The sequence below is a fragment of the Thamnophis elegans genome, chromosome 8 (genome assembly GCF_009769535.1).
Source record: "Thamnophis elegans isolate rThaEle1 chromosome 8, rThaEle1.pri, whole genome shotgun sequence".
Classification (NCBI taxonomy): Eukaryota; Metazoa; Chordata; class Lepidosauria; order Squamata; family Colubridae; genus Thamnophis; species Thamnophis elegans.
The window spans coordinates 34,020,309-34,034,424 of NC_045548.1; the positions used below are offsets into that span (position 1 = coordinate 34,020,309).

Sequence of the window (14,116 nt, forward strand, 5' to 3'; positions counted from 1 at the left end):
GGAAAATCCAGTCTTATCAGATCCATGCACCACCTTCTAGGTTTTCAATTTTTCTAGTGCACCTGTCCATCTTGCACCTTTCTTAAGACTGCTGCTATAGGCATCTGCACAAAATGAATTGTGCAAAATTGTTACCTACATTACCTAGTGACATCATGATGTAAATTCCATCCTTAATTTGAATCTTTAATGTTTGATGTAAATATTTACGGCATGGTGTTTTTTTTAATCAGGACATGCCTTCATTATTTGCTGCCCGTAAATGCCTCTAGCTATTGCTCTACCAATGAAGCTAGTAAAGGACATTCTTCTAAGGCTATAGAAAGGCTTTAAGTTAGGAAAAAGAGGACAGAGAGAGATCATATCACCACCTAGGCTTCAAGGAAATATGTAATATGTTGGAGAGAAAGGAAGGAAAGCTATAAAGTCTTCTTTAATTATGATTTAATTGTGCTATTTGTACTTGTGCTATCTAATTCAAGCTTTGAATATCTAAGGTAAACAAGCACATTGATTTGATTTGATTTCTAAGTCAAGGAACAAGATATTCAGTGAGTTCAGCTTCTTTACGACTTTCATTGACCTGTCAATGACTACTTCAGCTTCAACCACAACAATAGTTGAGCACACAATAGATACAAACTCCAAACTCGATTGCAGAAAATACGACTTTAGCAACAGAGTGGTCAATGCCTGGAATGCACTACCTGACTCTGTGGTTTCTTCCACAAACCCTCACAACTTTAACCTTAGACTATCTACTGTCGACCTCACTCCATTCCTAAGAGGTCTGTAAGAGTTGTGCATAAGCGCACCAACGTGCCTACCATCCCTGCCCTAATGTCCCTTTTTATTTGTATCCATTTCATGTATCCAAAATCAAGTGTATACTTATATATGTTGTCTAATACATGCTTGACAAAATAAATAAAATAAAATAATAAATAAGTAGTAATTGTGAAACTAGTAGTCTACAGAGATATCTCTCAGTGCCTCAAAACTCCACCTTTCCATTTTCACAGCTAGTCAGCTGGCCAGACCAGCCACTCATCAACTCAATCCTTGCATCACTGTCTTCACTGCCAAAATGGCAGCTCAGAGCCCACTTCCACCTAAGATTTTGCCTTGGCATGTTAATTTCCAAGCTTTCTTGTTACTGATTCATTGTGGAAGTGGTTCAGTAGTTCATTAAAGCACAACTGTTTTAATCCAGTATGACTTTTACACAATCAGAAAGCTGATAACAATAGCAATAGCACTTAGATTTATATACTGTTCCATAGTGCTTTATGATACTCTTGAGTGGTTATATTGCCTCCAAAAATCTACGTCCACAGAAGGATGGGAGGCTGAATAAACCTTGAACCCCATCAGGATTGAACTCCTGGATGTGGGCAGAGTTTGCCTAAAACATTGTACTTTAAGGACTGTGCTATCAGAGTTCTTTTAAAATGATAATAGTGAATTAGTCTCAAAAGTAGTTATTGATTTTGAATCAATGTTCTGTGCTAAGTTAATGTGTTCTGGCCTAAGGAAGCCCAAAAGATCAGAAATAGGGCAATGGTATTTGCCCCTAGTTCTTTTGTACTCAGAATTTTCTACTGAAGAACATTTTTCAACAGACTAATGCTAAGAGCTGTAGTATTAGGTACATAATTTGAGTGGTTAATTTTAGTTGATTTTTTTAATTATTATTTTTATTCTAAAACAAACTACCTAAATGAGCTCTCATCTACTAAATACAAAAAGGTAGAAGGAAGTGTCTGTTTAATTGATATTTTCAACATTTCATCACTGTAGAAAGTTTTATATCACTGGAAACTAAGAAACATTGACTAAGGAGACAAACTTAAGATTTTATTAATTGTGATGCAAAGAGAAAACAAAAGCTTCATTATATAATAAAGAGGATAAGGTGTTGCACAAACATGAAATACAATTCCACTCAACAATCAAGTAGGGAATGTGACGCAACTACTCTTTCTCAGCCTACCTTCTTGTATGTACAAAATAAGATTAGACACCACACATACCTAAAAGTAGTAATATTCTACTTTTGTAAAGTCTAGGAGAAGAACAGATTACCAATGTTTCTCAGAGGCAGAAACTTACAGGAAAAGGAAATGATAGTCTGCCCCCCCCAAAAGGAGGGGCCGGCTAGACTTGAGGAGAGAATTTAGGGGAAGAAGAGGTGATAGCTGATCCTAGAGCAGTGATGGTGAATCTTTTCTCCGCTGAGTGTCGAAAAGGGATCACATGCATGCTTGTCAGCCGCGCAACCCAGAAGAGAGCTGCAAAGGGGGGCATGCACACCCATGCATGCACCAGGAAATAAACTTCTGGTTTTCAATGCACACCTGCACACTGGCCACCTAGTCTTCTGGTTACTGGCGCACATGCGCATGCTCACCAGCATGCATTCCAGTTTCCAACACTTCTGCACGCACAAAGGCCAGCTGATCATCGCGTGCACATGTGCACCAGAAACCCAGAAGAGGAACCGGCGACACTGTGTGCGCCAGGCAACATGGTTCCACGTGGCACTTCAGGCACACGTGCTATAGGTTCGCCATCATGGTCCTAGAGGCTGAAGTATTCCAATGAAAAAGAGGGTCATGTCTTGGCACAGATTTCTCAATAAAGCCTCAAGGAAGGCTTAGAAGAAGATCATATCTTTTAGCTCAAGAAAGAATATCAGCACCATAATTAACATCTTTGCTCATCACAAAGTAGAAACAGGATTGCAGGTAAAGCTATAAATAAGTGGAAGCTTATGATAACTACATTGCCCATAGCTAAGATAGAATCTCAGCACAACAAGCATTTTGCAGGAGAGACAAAGTAAGTAAGGAAAATTGGTTAACTAAAGAATTGTTAGAGCACGGTCATGGAGAAAATAAGATGAAATCAGAAGAACAATTGGCTGCAGATAAGTTTAGTTTTCAATGGTTTTAATTTTCAGTGGACAGTTGAGAGAAAGATCTGAGTAGATAAGAGGACATTTGGAATGTATCAGTGGAAGACAGAATTTGAAGTTGAATTGGGTAGAAATGATAAACATATAATTGCTAAAATATTTACATTTATACTTAAATTTGAAATGGAAGAAGTAGTGAAAGAATATATGATAAAATGGGCTAAAACTTTGGACATAATGGATGAAGAGAAACAATGGAAAAATATGTGGTTAAAAAGATCAAAATGTATATTATATTATAAAATTTTAAAAATTCTAAAATGATGTCTGATTCCAGAAAAAAAAATGTCTAGAATATATAGGGTACTTTAAATTTATGTTGAAAATGTGGATGACATAAATGATCATTTTATCATATTTGGTGGACTTATAAAAAAGTCACAAATTTCAGGTTTCAAATACATATAAGAAATAACTGTGGGGGATCTTACCTAGAGGGGTTTGAATCCTTAATTGTAAACTTGAATTCGGTTCTCAGTAACAGATCACTAGCTCACCCCAAAATGCTAGTTTCAAAAAACAAAAAATGGTTTGATAGAGATTGCGTTCAACTAAAACAGATATATAATGAAGAATACAAGAAAAGAAAAGGTGCCCGCTCCGAGAAGCACACTTACTACTTAAAGCAGCTGAAAACACAATATAAGAACCTTCTAAAAGAAAAGAAAAGTGCGGCCCTAAAGGAGTCTTGGCATAGACTAATTACGGCAGTCAGGACAAAAAATACATCCCTTTTTTGGTACATCACCAGGGGATTGGGAAAACCTCCCCTACCACCTACAAATCAGGTTCCAATTCATGCCTGGGAAGAGTACTTTAGGGAGCTTTATACAGGTCCTGACTATGTAACCAAGGAGAGCCAAGCTAGTTTGGACCACACTCCTCACTGGCCCCCTGTTACACCAGAAGAGATATCCCGGTTGATCGGAGCCCTAAAGGCTAATAAGGCACCCAGAGCTGATAATGTCCTGCCAGAAATAATTAAAAAGAACGCCAATTGGTGGGCTCCACTTTTAGCATTCACTGTTTACATTTATAGACAATACAGGCCATATGCCTAGAGATTGGAGAGTAGCAATTATCATACCAATTTATAAAAAAGGGAATAGAAATGACCCAGGCAACTACAGACCCATTAGTCTTCTAAGCGTTGATTAGTAAACTGTATGCCAAACACTTAAATTATAAACTTCAAGATTGGCTAATTTCAGGGGGGATAATCAAAGATGAACAAGCCGGTTTTAGACAAGGAAGATCGACGGTGGATCATATCTTGGTACTCCACCATTTAGTACAAAAATACACACATAAAAAAAACCTCTCTTTTTGTGGCCTTCCTGGATTTTAAACAGGCCTTCGATTCAATATCCAGGATCACCCTCTGGGAGAAGTTAAAATGCACCACTATCGATAAACGCATCCTCTTCCTCATACAAAAATTGTATGCCAATTCCACCCTGAAAGTGAGGTGCAATCCCCAAGGGAGTTTAACCAGCTCAGTAAGAGTACAAAAAGGGGTACGGCAGGGTTGCATCCTGTCCCCCTCCCTCTTCAACTTCTATATTAATCCCCTGATTGAGCTTTTACAGAACCCGGATTTCCATCCTCCTAACCTAGCACAACACAAAGTGCCAATTCTCTTATATGCTGATGACGCCGCTATCATTTCACAAACCCCCATAGGACTGAAGAGAGCAATTAGGGCAACACTCAACTATTGCAGGCAAAACAAGCTGGCCCTTAACTTCAATAAATCAAAAATTTTAGTTTTTGCTAAAAGACCACACCAATATTCCTGGCAAATAGAAGGATATAGTTTGGAACAGGTTAGAACATTTAGATACCTTGGAGTGGTTTTCCACTCGCTAGGGACATGGAAGGCACACCTGGATCACACATTACAAGTAGCCATTAGGTCCTCAAATGCAATCAAACATTTCTTTTATACAGGTGGAGGTCAGTTAGTACCTGCTGCCTTAAAACTTTTTGAGGCGAAAATATTGGCGCAAATTCTTTACGGGGCACAAACAGGAATCCTTGCAAAGAGAGACTTGTTAGAAACCATTCAAACAAAATTCCTGCAAGCCATCTTAGCTGCTCCCAATGGAACTCCAAATGCCCAGTTAAGAATTGAGACAGGCATGCCTCAAATTCAAGTAAGAGCCTGGAAGATGATGGTCATTTATTGGCTTAAAATGCATTTCTTTCCAGAGGGACTGTCTCCACTAGTGTTAACTGACAATTTCCCTTCCCCCTGGAAACAAGCAATTGATCACAAGCTAGGCTCTTATGGGCTTTCATCATTATTCTTAATGTCCCTAGGCTTTGAGCAAGCAAAGCAAGTAGTAATCAATAGAATGAGGGACATGGAGTCCCAAGAAGAATTAAATAGGTTGCCTCTCCACAGTAGGGACAGAATCAAACAGGGTGTGCAGGAATCAGCAAGATATCTGAATGACCTGATCTCCCCAAAACAAAGAATAGCTTTCTTCAGAGCCAGATTTAACATTCTTCCTTCAGCACTCCTCCAGGGCAGGTATAAGAGAACACCTATAGCCGAACGCGTTTGTATATGTGGTAAAGGAGAAGTGGAAGATAATTCACATGTACTATTACACTGCGAGCTATACAGAGCTTGTAAGTCTGCATATATTCTCCCCTTATTAGAGAGATTGCCAGGAGGGCAGACAATGTTTATCTAGGCTTTCTCCTCCAGGACACTAACCCGGTTACCACGTATGCAGTGGCAAAGTTCTGTGCTGCTGCAATGTCCATAAGAAAAAAATTGGCTACAGTATAGTACCATCTTGTACCAATTATCTGGACATACCTTTAACAATCTTTGGACCATAATGTTATTATCCACTTTTAATGTAAATACTTTTAATTATATTTTAATGTTAGTATTTTTAATATAGTGTAAGGACAAATGTATATTGCTGGTCTTTGACCGTAATAAAGATCTTACTTACTTACATATAATGATAAAAGATTTTTAAAGATCAATATTCAGCTGAAATCAGAACATTTCTTGTTGGCATTAATGGGCAATCAATTAGAAAAGGATCAAGAATCAAGGATGTGGAAGAAAAACAAGTATGCTTACCTGGCTTATCAATATACTACATAAATTGCTTTAATGCCTCTAACTAAGAAACTGGTTTATTTCTGTTAATAAACAAAGGAACAAATGTACTTTGTTTTGGATCATTTCCTAACAACCAAAGCCCTAACACAAGGGACAATATTTTGTCCTGTCAGGATTGCTATGAGCCTGCAGCTTCACTTATTAAATTTACTATACCATACTAAATGTTGTCCTATTTTGGCCAAGAACCATTTGTCTATGGAAATGGATTCTGCCTCTCTACTGCTCCTAAAGTCAATTCAGATTATTTTGAATATTATTGTCCATGTCATCAAGTTTTAAGCATAGATGGCTCAATAAAATGGTTTGAAATCATACTGTTTAAAAAAAATTACTATGAAAATAGTATTCAAATATAATACTTATATTTTAACAATAAGACAACAAAAGTCAAATTCTGTTTTACTTTTACTCTAAGTTCATACCGGAAACACTAATTAGCTATATTTGCTGACAGAAACCACATTAAACCACTTGAGTGTAAAGTAAACCTCAAACAATTGATAATATTTCATTGTTATAGCTGGTAACAGTGTGATTTTGCTTTTAGCCTAGCTGAGATGCAAGGATTTGCCCTACCTTGAAGGCTTCAGCTGAAACTACAAATATGCTCTTTTAACTGACCTACTTAACTGGAAAGTTTTTTTGAAAATATGAAGTATAATGAATTCGCCATATGACTTTTCATAATATTTTATTGTTACTGAGTTGTAACTTTATCATATGACATCTTAAAATATTTTTCGGTTAATGAGTTTGAGGGAAAGATATTGTTATTCCAAAACGGAGCCAGACTTTTCTTCCTTCATGACTTATTCACAATCTCATTTTTTCCTAATTGTCAAAGGGTTAAATTGCACTTCTATTCATCATTTTTTTTGTTTTTCTAGCACTTTCCATCTTGCATAAATACTGACAGCTATTTTGATACTGTAAAAGAATCCTAAAATAAACATTCTATAAAACTACAAAAGAAAATATGGTTGTAACATGTTTTTAAAAGATATACAAATTCTAACAACTAGTCAGGATGGAATATGAGCAACCAGTTACTGATAACAAATTTATATAGTGAATCAAACAGAGACAAGAGAGATGAATAAAAACAAACTGTTTTTATTTAATAGCTCCTCCCAAAAAAAGCAGATATTACTTAATTTGCTTATTTTTCTGATATTATATTTCACTGATTCACTTGTATTGTTAAATGGAACAGAAAAAATACACAATATTCACAGTGTACTTCAAAAATAGATGGACCAACTTTTTCCAAAGTTCTTTGAATTGTTTAAAATTAGGGATTTTTTTTAAAAAAATGTGATGGATATCTGGTTCTTGCTAGAATTGACCCTAAGAGTTGGGACTAAATACAGTTTCTGTCTTTTAAAAAAGTGATCTACATAATCATTATCCAAAGGCAGAAATATGGAATTTCTGTTTCTTAAGAATTACGTAAGCTTTGGATGGTAGAGCAGGGCTGCACTACTGAACTCTAGGATCAAGCACGTCTGAGGAAATTGCAAGAGTTTTAAGCAATGAACGGGGAGAGATGTAAGCATCCACAAGGCTTAAAGCTCCCATTTTGTGCTTTTAAATCCCACAAGTTTCCTTAAACACAAAATATTCCAATATTCAGGCCCCACAAACATTGCAGACTTTGGATGTCACAAAATGATTATGGGAGGCTATATGTAGCATTGAACCTCACAATATACATCCTTGTCTTAACATAACAAATGAAGCATAATTTATTTATCTATCTATCTATATCTAACACACACACACAGAGGGAGAGACTTCTGATACAAACTATCTATCTATCTATCTATCTATCTATCTATCATATATATATTTCATTCTTCATGGAATACAAAAGCTAATATTCATTTTAGTATATCCTATTTCAATTGAATTACAAACTAGAGAGTAATTAGTAATGCTATTGCTACTTCATCTGTTCCAAATTCTTTTCTACTCACCAATAGGTTTAAAAAAAGTTGCAGCCAGATACGTCTATGAAAGATGTTGCCTTCAGCTGGAAGTACCATTTTCAGTACTCAGCAATGTAGCTTTCAAGTCTATTGAACTAGAGATCTGTCAAGCCCAGTGATGTTTCACTGGGAAGTGAGAGTGAAATGAAAAAAGCAAACCAGACTAATAAATGAACAGCAGGAAGCAACAGGTTTATTATGCAGAAAGTGAATGGGGCTGCTTTTTTCCTAATTCAAGCTTTGAGTATCTAAGGTAAAGTACTAGTCATTAACTCAGTTCTCCTACTAAATTTGAAGAGGGCTTGTCCTAAAAGAAACTTGTGGAACGTGCTCAGTTTCATTTCAGAGTTCTCATCCTGTTCTAAAATCCTGGAGGGTGGAAAAAGTAGGGTGAATTAGGACCAGAATTTGCCCTTCCCTCCTCAGCTGCTAGAAGGAAATTGTTCTTCATTTCATAGAATTCCACCAATCTAGTTATGAGAAATAGTGCTGGAATGACCCTCCAGCTGAAACATTTTTGCTTGCCAATGAAGTCCTCAGTCCCCTCCTCTTCTCTTCCTATTAGTTGAATAGAACATAACTCTACCCTGTAGAATAGATACAACATTCTCTCCTTTTTGCCTAAGGTTTTTGAGTGTTCCTTATTAAGTACTTGTAGTTATTTTAAACATCTGCCTTATAATATTTATTTGTAAACATAAGCATAAACATAAAAATCTTGTTTCAGATTTTTTTTCCGAACTCTCCTATGGCTCACCACAAATTTCAGTTAGCTAGGATGCTGTAAACAATATAAGGACAGATTAAGGGCCGAACTAATGCAGATTTCTTAACTGAGTATTCTCAATTTGTACTTGACTGCTATATCCAGTCCATTTTAGTTTCCAGATAATTAATCTGTCAGCTCCTCTCCATTAGTTAATTAGGAAAGAAAGACCATGAGACTCCATGTGTAGAAATCAAATGTACTTTTACTAATTAATAATGGTTAAAGGCAATGCATAGCGAAGTCTGATTAATTAGGCGCGAAAGCAGTTGATATATAGAATAGCCCATTCCCCACCCCTTGGCATCACAGTCCCAGCCCAATCATAAGTCTTCCAAATGTCAGGTGCAAGATAACTTCAAAAGGCATCATGAAGATGGAATGTCAGTGCCATTAGACCTGGCGGGAAACACCCACGCATGCGCAGTCCGATCAATCGGTGAACTCCAGAACCTTCTACCAGCACAATGAGTAACCCCTCCCAAATACCATGCCCTCCCTCCCCGTTTCATGGCAGCTGAAACGATAGCAAAGCAGAAGCTGACATCCGGCCGTCCCCCGGAAAAAGGCGATCAGGCCTGTAAACGAAAAAATCACAAACAAACAGACGAACAACAAAACACAGAAGAGAAAAGGGGAGGGGGGGAGAGAAAATTAAGGCTTGTCAGGATAAGCAGCATAAAACTTCCGTAGCAGCCGTGGTGCACGAACATGGGACTTGTCAACCCATTCAGTATGGGAGGGGGGAAAATGTTTCCAAGCCACTAAGTACTGGATGCGGTTACGGCGCTTGCGGGAGTCCAGAATTTCACGGACTTCAAAGTGTTGTTCGCCATCAATCAACAAAGGAGCAGGTGGAGGAGTTGCAGGCGGACGTAAAGTTGAAACACAAACAGGCTTAATGAGGTTAACGTGGAACACGGGATGAACACGGTCGAGATGCTTAGGCAGCTGCAAACAAACGGAAACAGGATTGATGATTTTGAGGATGGGGAAAGGACCGACATACTTAGGCCCCAATTTCTTGGACTTTTGTGTGGTCTGAAGGAACTTTGTGGACAAGTAGACCAAGTCGCCCTCCTTGTACTGATAAGGTTGCGTACGCTTCTTATCAGCTTGCTTTTTATGAGCACGATGAGCAGCATCCAACGTAGCAAGAGTCAAAGGCCAAATACGGCTGAGACGCTCACTCCAGTCAGCGACGGAAGAAACTTGTGGTTGGTCACGAGGCAACTCTGGAATAGGAACAAAGTCCTGACCAAAAACAACCCGGAAAGGGGTAAAACCAGTGCTGGAATGAACAGAATTGTTGTAGGCGACTTCAGCGTGCGGCAACAAGTCCACCCAATCATCTTGCTGATAATTAATGAAACAACGTAAATACTGTTCTAGAACAGAATTAGTCCTCTCACAGGCCCCGTTAGTCTGAGGATGGTGGGTGGAGCTAAGGCCCTGGGCGCAGCCAATGCATTTAAGAAATTCCTTCCAGAAGGTCAAGGTGAATTGGACACCCCTATCAGAAATGATACGATCAGGCACTCCATGCAGCCGGTAAACGTGGGAAATGAAAAGCTTAGCGAGAGCCTTAGCGGAAGGAATTTTGTGGCAAGGGATAAAATGAACCTGTTTGGAAAATAAGTCCGTAACGACCCAAATGACAGTGTGCCCCTGGCTCTCAGGAAGCTCGACAATGAAGTCCATCGAAATTTCTTTCCATGGGGCAACAGGCCGTGCCACAGACTGGAGCAGCCCTTGTGGTTTCCCAGGTGGCCTCTTGGCGGCCGCACAAACCGGACAACTAGCAACATACTGTTCAATGTCCTTTTTCAAAGAGGATCACCAGAATTGCCTCTTTACGAGATGTAAAGTTTTCACGAAACCAAAGTGACCAGCCAATTTGGAATCGTGAGCGCGTTGGAGGACGAGGAGACAAAGAGAGGCGGGGACATAAAGCTTGGCTCCGATCCATGGTAGATCATCCCTCATCGTACACTCATCCTGATGCCCCTGGAACCAGTCATCTTGGGGAAGGGCGCGTTTGAGGTCAGAGAGAAAATCTTGAGGCATGTCCATCTTTGAACGCGCTTGCTGACGAGTGACCACCGGAGCCGCCAGGCTGGAGGTGGGAACAACTGGTTGAACAATGCTCAGTTTCGAACAGTTGTATTGAGGGAGTCTGGACAAAGCATCCGCCATGAAATGTTTCCCCCCAGGGATGTATTTGAGCGTGAAATTGAAACGGTTGAAATGTTGGGCCCACCGCATCTGTTTAGGGGACAGACAGCGCGGGGTTCTCAATGCTTCTAAATTCTTATGATCAGTCCACACCTCAAAAGGGTGTTTAGCGCCTTCCAGAAAATGGCGCCATGTGGTCAGGGCCCACCGCACCGCAAATGCCTCCTTCTCCCAAACGGCCCAATGCCTCTCAGTGTCCGTGAGTTTGCGTGAGGTGTAAGCGCATGGTTGCAAGTTACCTTGGTCGTTGGCTTGTAGCAAGACGGCACCAACGGCGACATCACTGGCATCAGCTTGGATGACAAAAGGCTTATCTATGTCGGGATGCTTCAGGACCGGTTCCGCAGCAAAAAGGCGTTTAAGTTTTTCGAAAGCCGCTTGGCATTCCATGGTCCAATCCAAAGGTTTGCTAGGCTTAGGTTTAGGCCCACCCTTTGACTTCAGCAGATTGGTGATAGGAAGCGCAATTTTGGCAAAAGAAGGGATGAATTGACGATAGAAGTTAGCAAAACCCCAAAAAAATTGCAATTGTCTGCGCGTTCGGGGCGCCTCCCACTCAGTGACCGCCTTCACTTTCCCAGGGTCCATCTCAATGCCAGCGGGAGAGATGTGATAACCGAGATAGTCAATTTTAGCCTGATGAAACTCACACTTGGACAACTTGGCATAAAGTTCAGCAGCCTTGAGTTTTTTCAAAACAGTGCGCACTAGAGCGACATGTTGGTCATAAGTGTGAGAATAGATAAGGATATCGTCCAAATATACGATAACACCTTTGTAAAGGTGGTCATGCAAGATCTCATTAATTAATTGCATGAAAACTGCAGGCGCCCCCTGTAGGCCAAAAGGCATAACCCGGAACTGGAAGCAACTAAGAGGACAGTTGAAAGCAGTTTTCCATTCGTCTCCTTCCTTAATACGCACCCTATAGTATGCTTCCCTGAGGTCCAGTTTAGTGAAAATGCGGCCCTTCCCCAATTGGGCCAACATGTCCTTCATGAAGGGCAATGGGTATAAATTTTGGGCCGAGATGGCGTTAAGGTTTTTAAAATTCACACATAATCTCAGAGAACCATCTTTCTTCTCACGGAACAGCACAGGAGCAGCGACTTTAGGGCGGGCAGGTTCAATGAAACCCCGCTCCAAATTTTTATCAATGAATTTTCTCATCTCTTCCATTTCCCTAGGTGACATGGAATAAATCTGGGGTTTTGGCAACTTCACCCCGGGTAAAATGTCAATTGAACAATCAGTAGGCCTGTGGGGCGGAAGTTTGTCGGAAGATTTCTCACTAAAAACTCCCCTCAGGTCCCAATAGACTTTCGGAATTTTTTCCTCACCTTCAATCCGCTCCTGCCCTCTAGCGGCCAAATCAGAACTGCAGCCAACAGGGTCTGAAGAAACTCCCTCCCCTTCCGGAGGTGCGGCCGTGCGAATCCGTAACCAACCCTCCCTCCAATTTATGTGAGGGTTCCATTTTCGAAGCCAAGGGAGGCCCAAAATGAGTGGTCTGTCCATCCCAGGAGCCACAATAAAAGAGATTAGTTCCATGTGGGATCCCATTTTCATCTCTAAGGGCTCAGTAAAGAAATGGGCGGGTCCCCCCCTGCGATGGAACCATCTATCTGGCAAAAGACAATAGGGGTTTTTAAAGTTTTCAACTTGAGGCCCAGTTTTTCCACCATAGCAGGATTGATCATTGAGCGGGAACAGCCTGAGTCAAGGAGGGCGGGAAGGCTTTCAGACCCCCCATCAGGCAGAACTCGCAATTCTACGGGGATTAGCATTGGGCCTTTGTTTGAACTCACCCAGCGAGGCGAGGCGTCATCATCGGAGTCATCAGAGGAGCTGGTGGAGACATCTGCTTCTCCCTCCAAAGCCTGGCCGAATTTGGGGGGGGGGTGGAATCAACGGCGAACGCAGCTTCTTTCTTTTTCTTATCTGAGGGCTTGGTGGATTTCCCCTCCCGTTTGGAAGGGGTTAGGGAGGTCGTGGGCAGCTGGGCGCGGCATTCAGGAGCGCGATGGCCGATTTTCCCACAACAAAAGCAAGCAAACGGTCTGGATTTTCCAGAGGGGCCTCCCTTCCCTTCACCTCTGCCTCCAAAAGGGGTTTTGCGGCTTGGGGGGGAAGATTTCGCAGCTTTCTCCTTTTTCTTCTGCCTCTCCTCCTTAGCACATTTGAGTCTCATTACATCCAGTTCAATGTCTGCCGCGTTTTCAAACCAAACAGTTAAGCGCTTGGGAAGGTGGCGATTAACACATTGTTGATAAATATCTTCATCCAAGCCCAAAGCAAATTTGTCCAAAAGGGCTTCTTCACCCCATCCTCTCATGTAAAGGCATAGGTGTTGAAACTCCTGAATGTACTGGGACACTGGCCTGTCCTCCTGAGCGAGGGTCATAAATTTCAGTTTGCCCCGTTTCTCAGTCAGGGGGTCATCAAACCGTCTCTTGAAAGCTCCCATAAACGCATTGAAATTCCTCAGGAGGGGGGAATTTGATTGGTGTAAGCCTGTTCCCCAGTCAGAGGCCTCTCCGTCTAATGCAAGCAAAACCATGCGTATTCTCATGGTATCTGGTTCAAAATCGGGCCCATAGATTTCCATGTAATTATAAACTTGCATGATGAAAGACCCCAGCTTCTTAGGGTTTCCATCATATTTTACAGGTAGCGGGGGGACTTTAGCCATTCTGCGTCTTCTGGGGGGTGGGGCCCCTGGTCTGGCAGCACCCCTGGCAGGGGGGGGGGTGAAGCTGCTCGTGGGTTTTCTTGCTCCCATCCCCTCTCGGCCTCTTCACCCTCCCCAAATCTTTGCCCAGAGTACCTCTGTTCCAAGTAATCAGGTAGATCTCTCTCCTGGGGTCTTCGTTCGGCTCCCTCCTCAAACGGCCTTTCCTGGTGTCTTCTTCTGGTAACGTCCGCATCCCAGTTTGCCCCCTCCTCTCTTTGTCCCACCGACAAAGACCAACGGGGGGGGGGCTAGCAGGGCTCGATAT

At 41.1% G+C, this 14,116-nt stretch overlaps 1 protein-coding gene across 1 annotated transcript in view; it reads right to left on the minus strand.

Moving 5' to 3' along the window:
- Positions 1–14,116, minus strand: part of LOC116512444 (desmocollin-1-like) — a 127,373-nt gene that overhangs the window by 15,410 nt on the left and 97,847 nt on the right. The window lies entirely within an intron of this gene.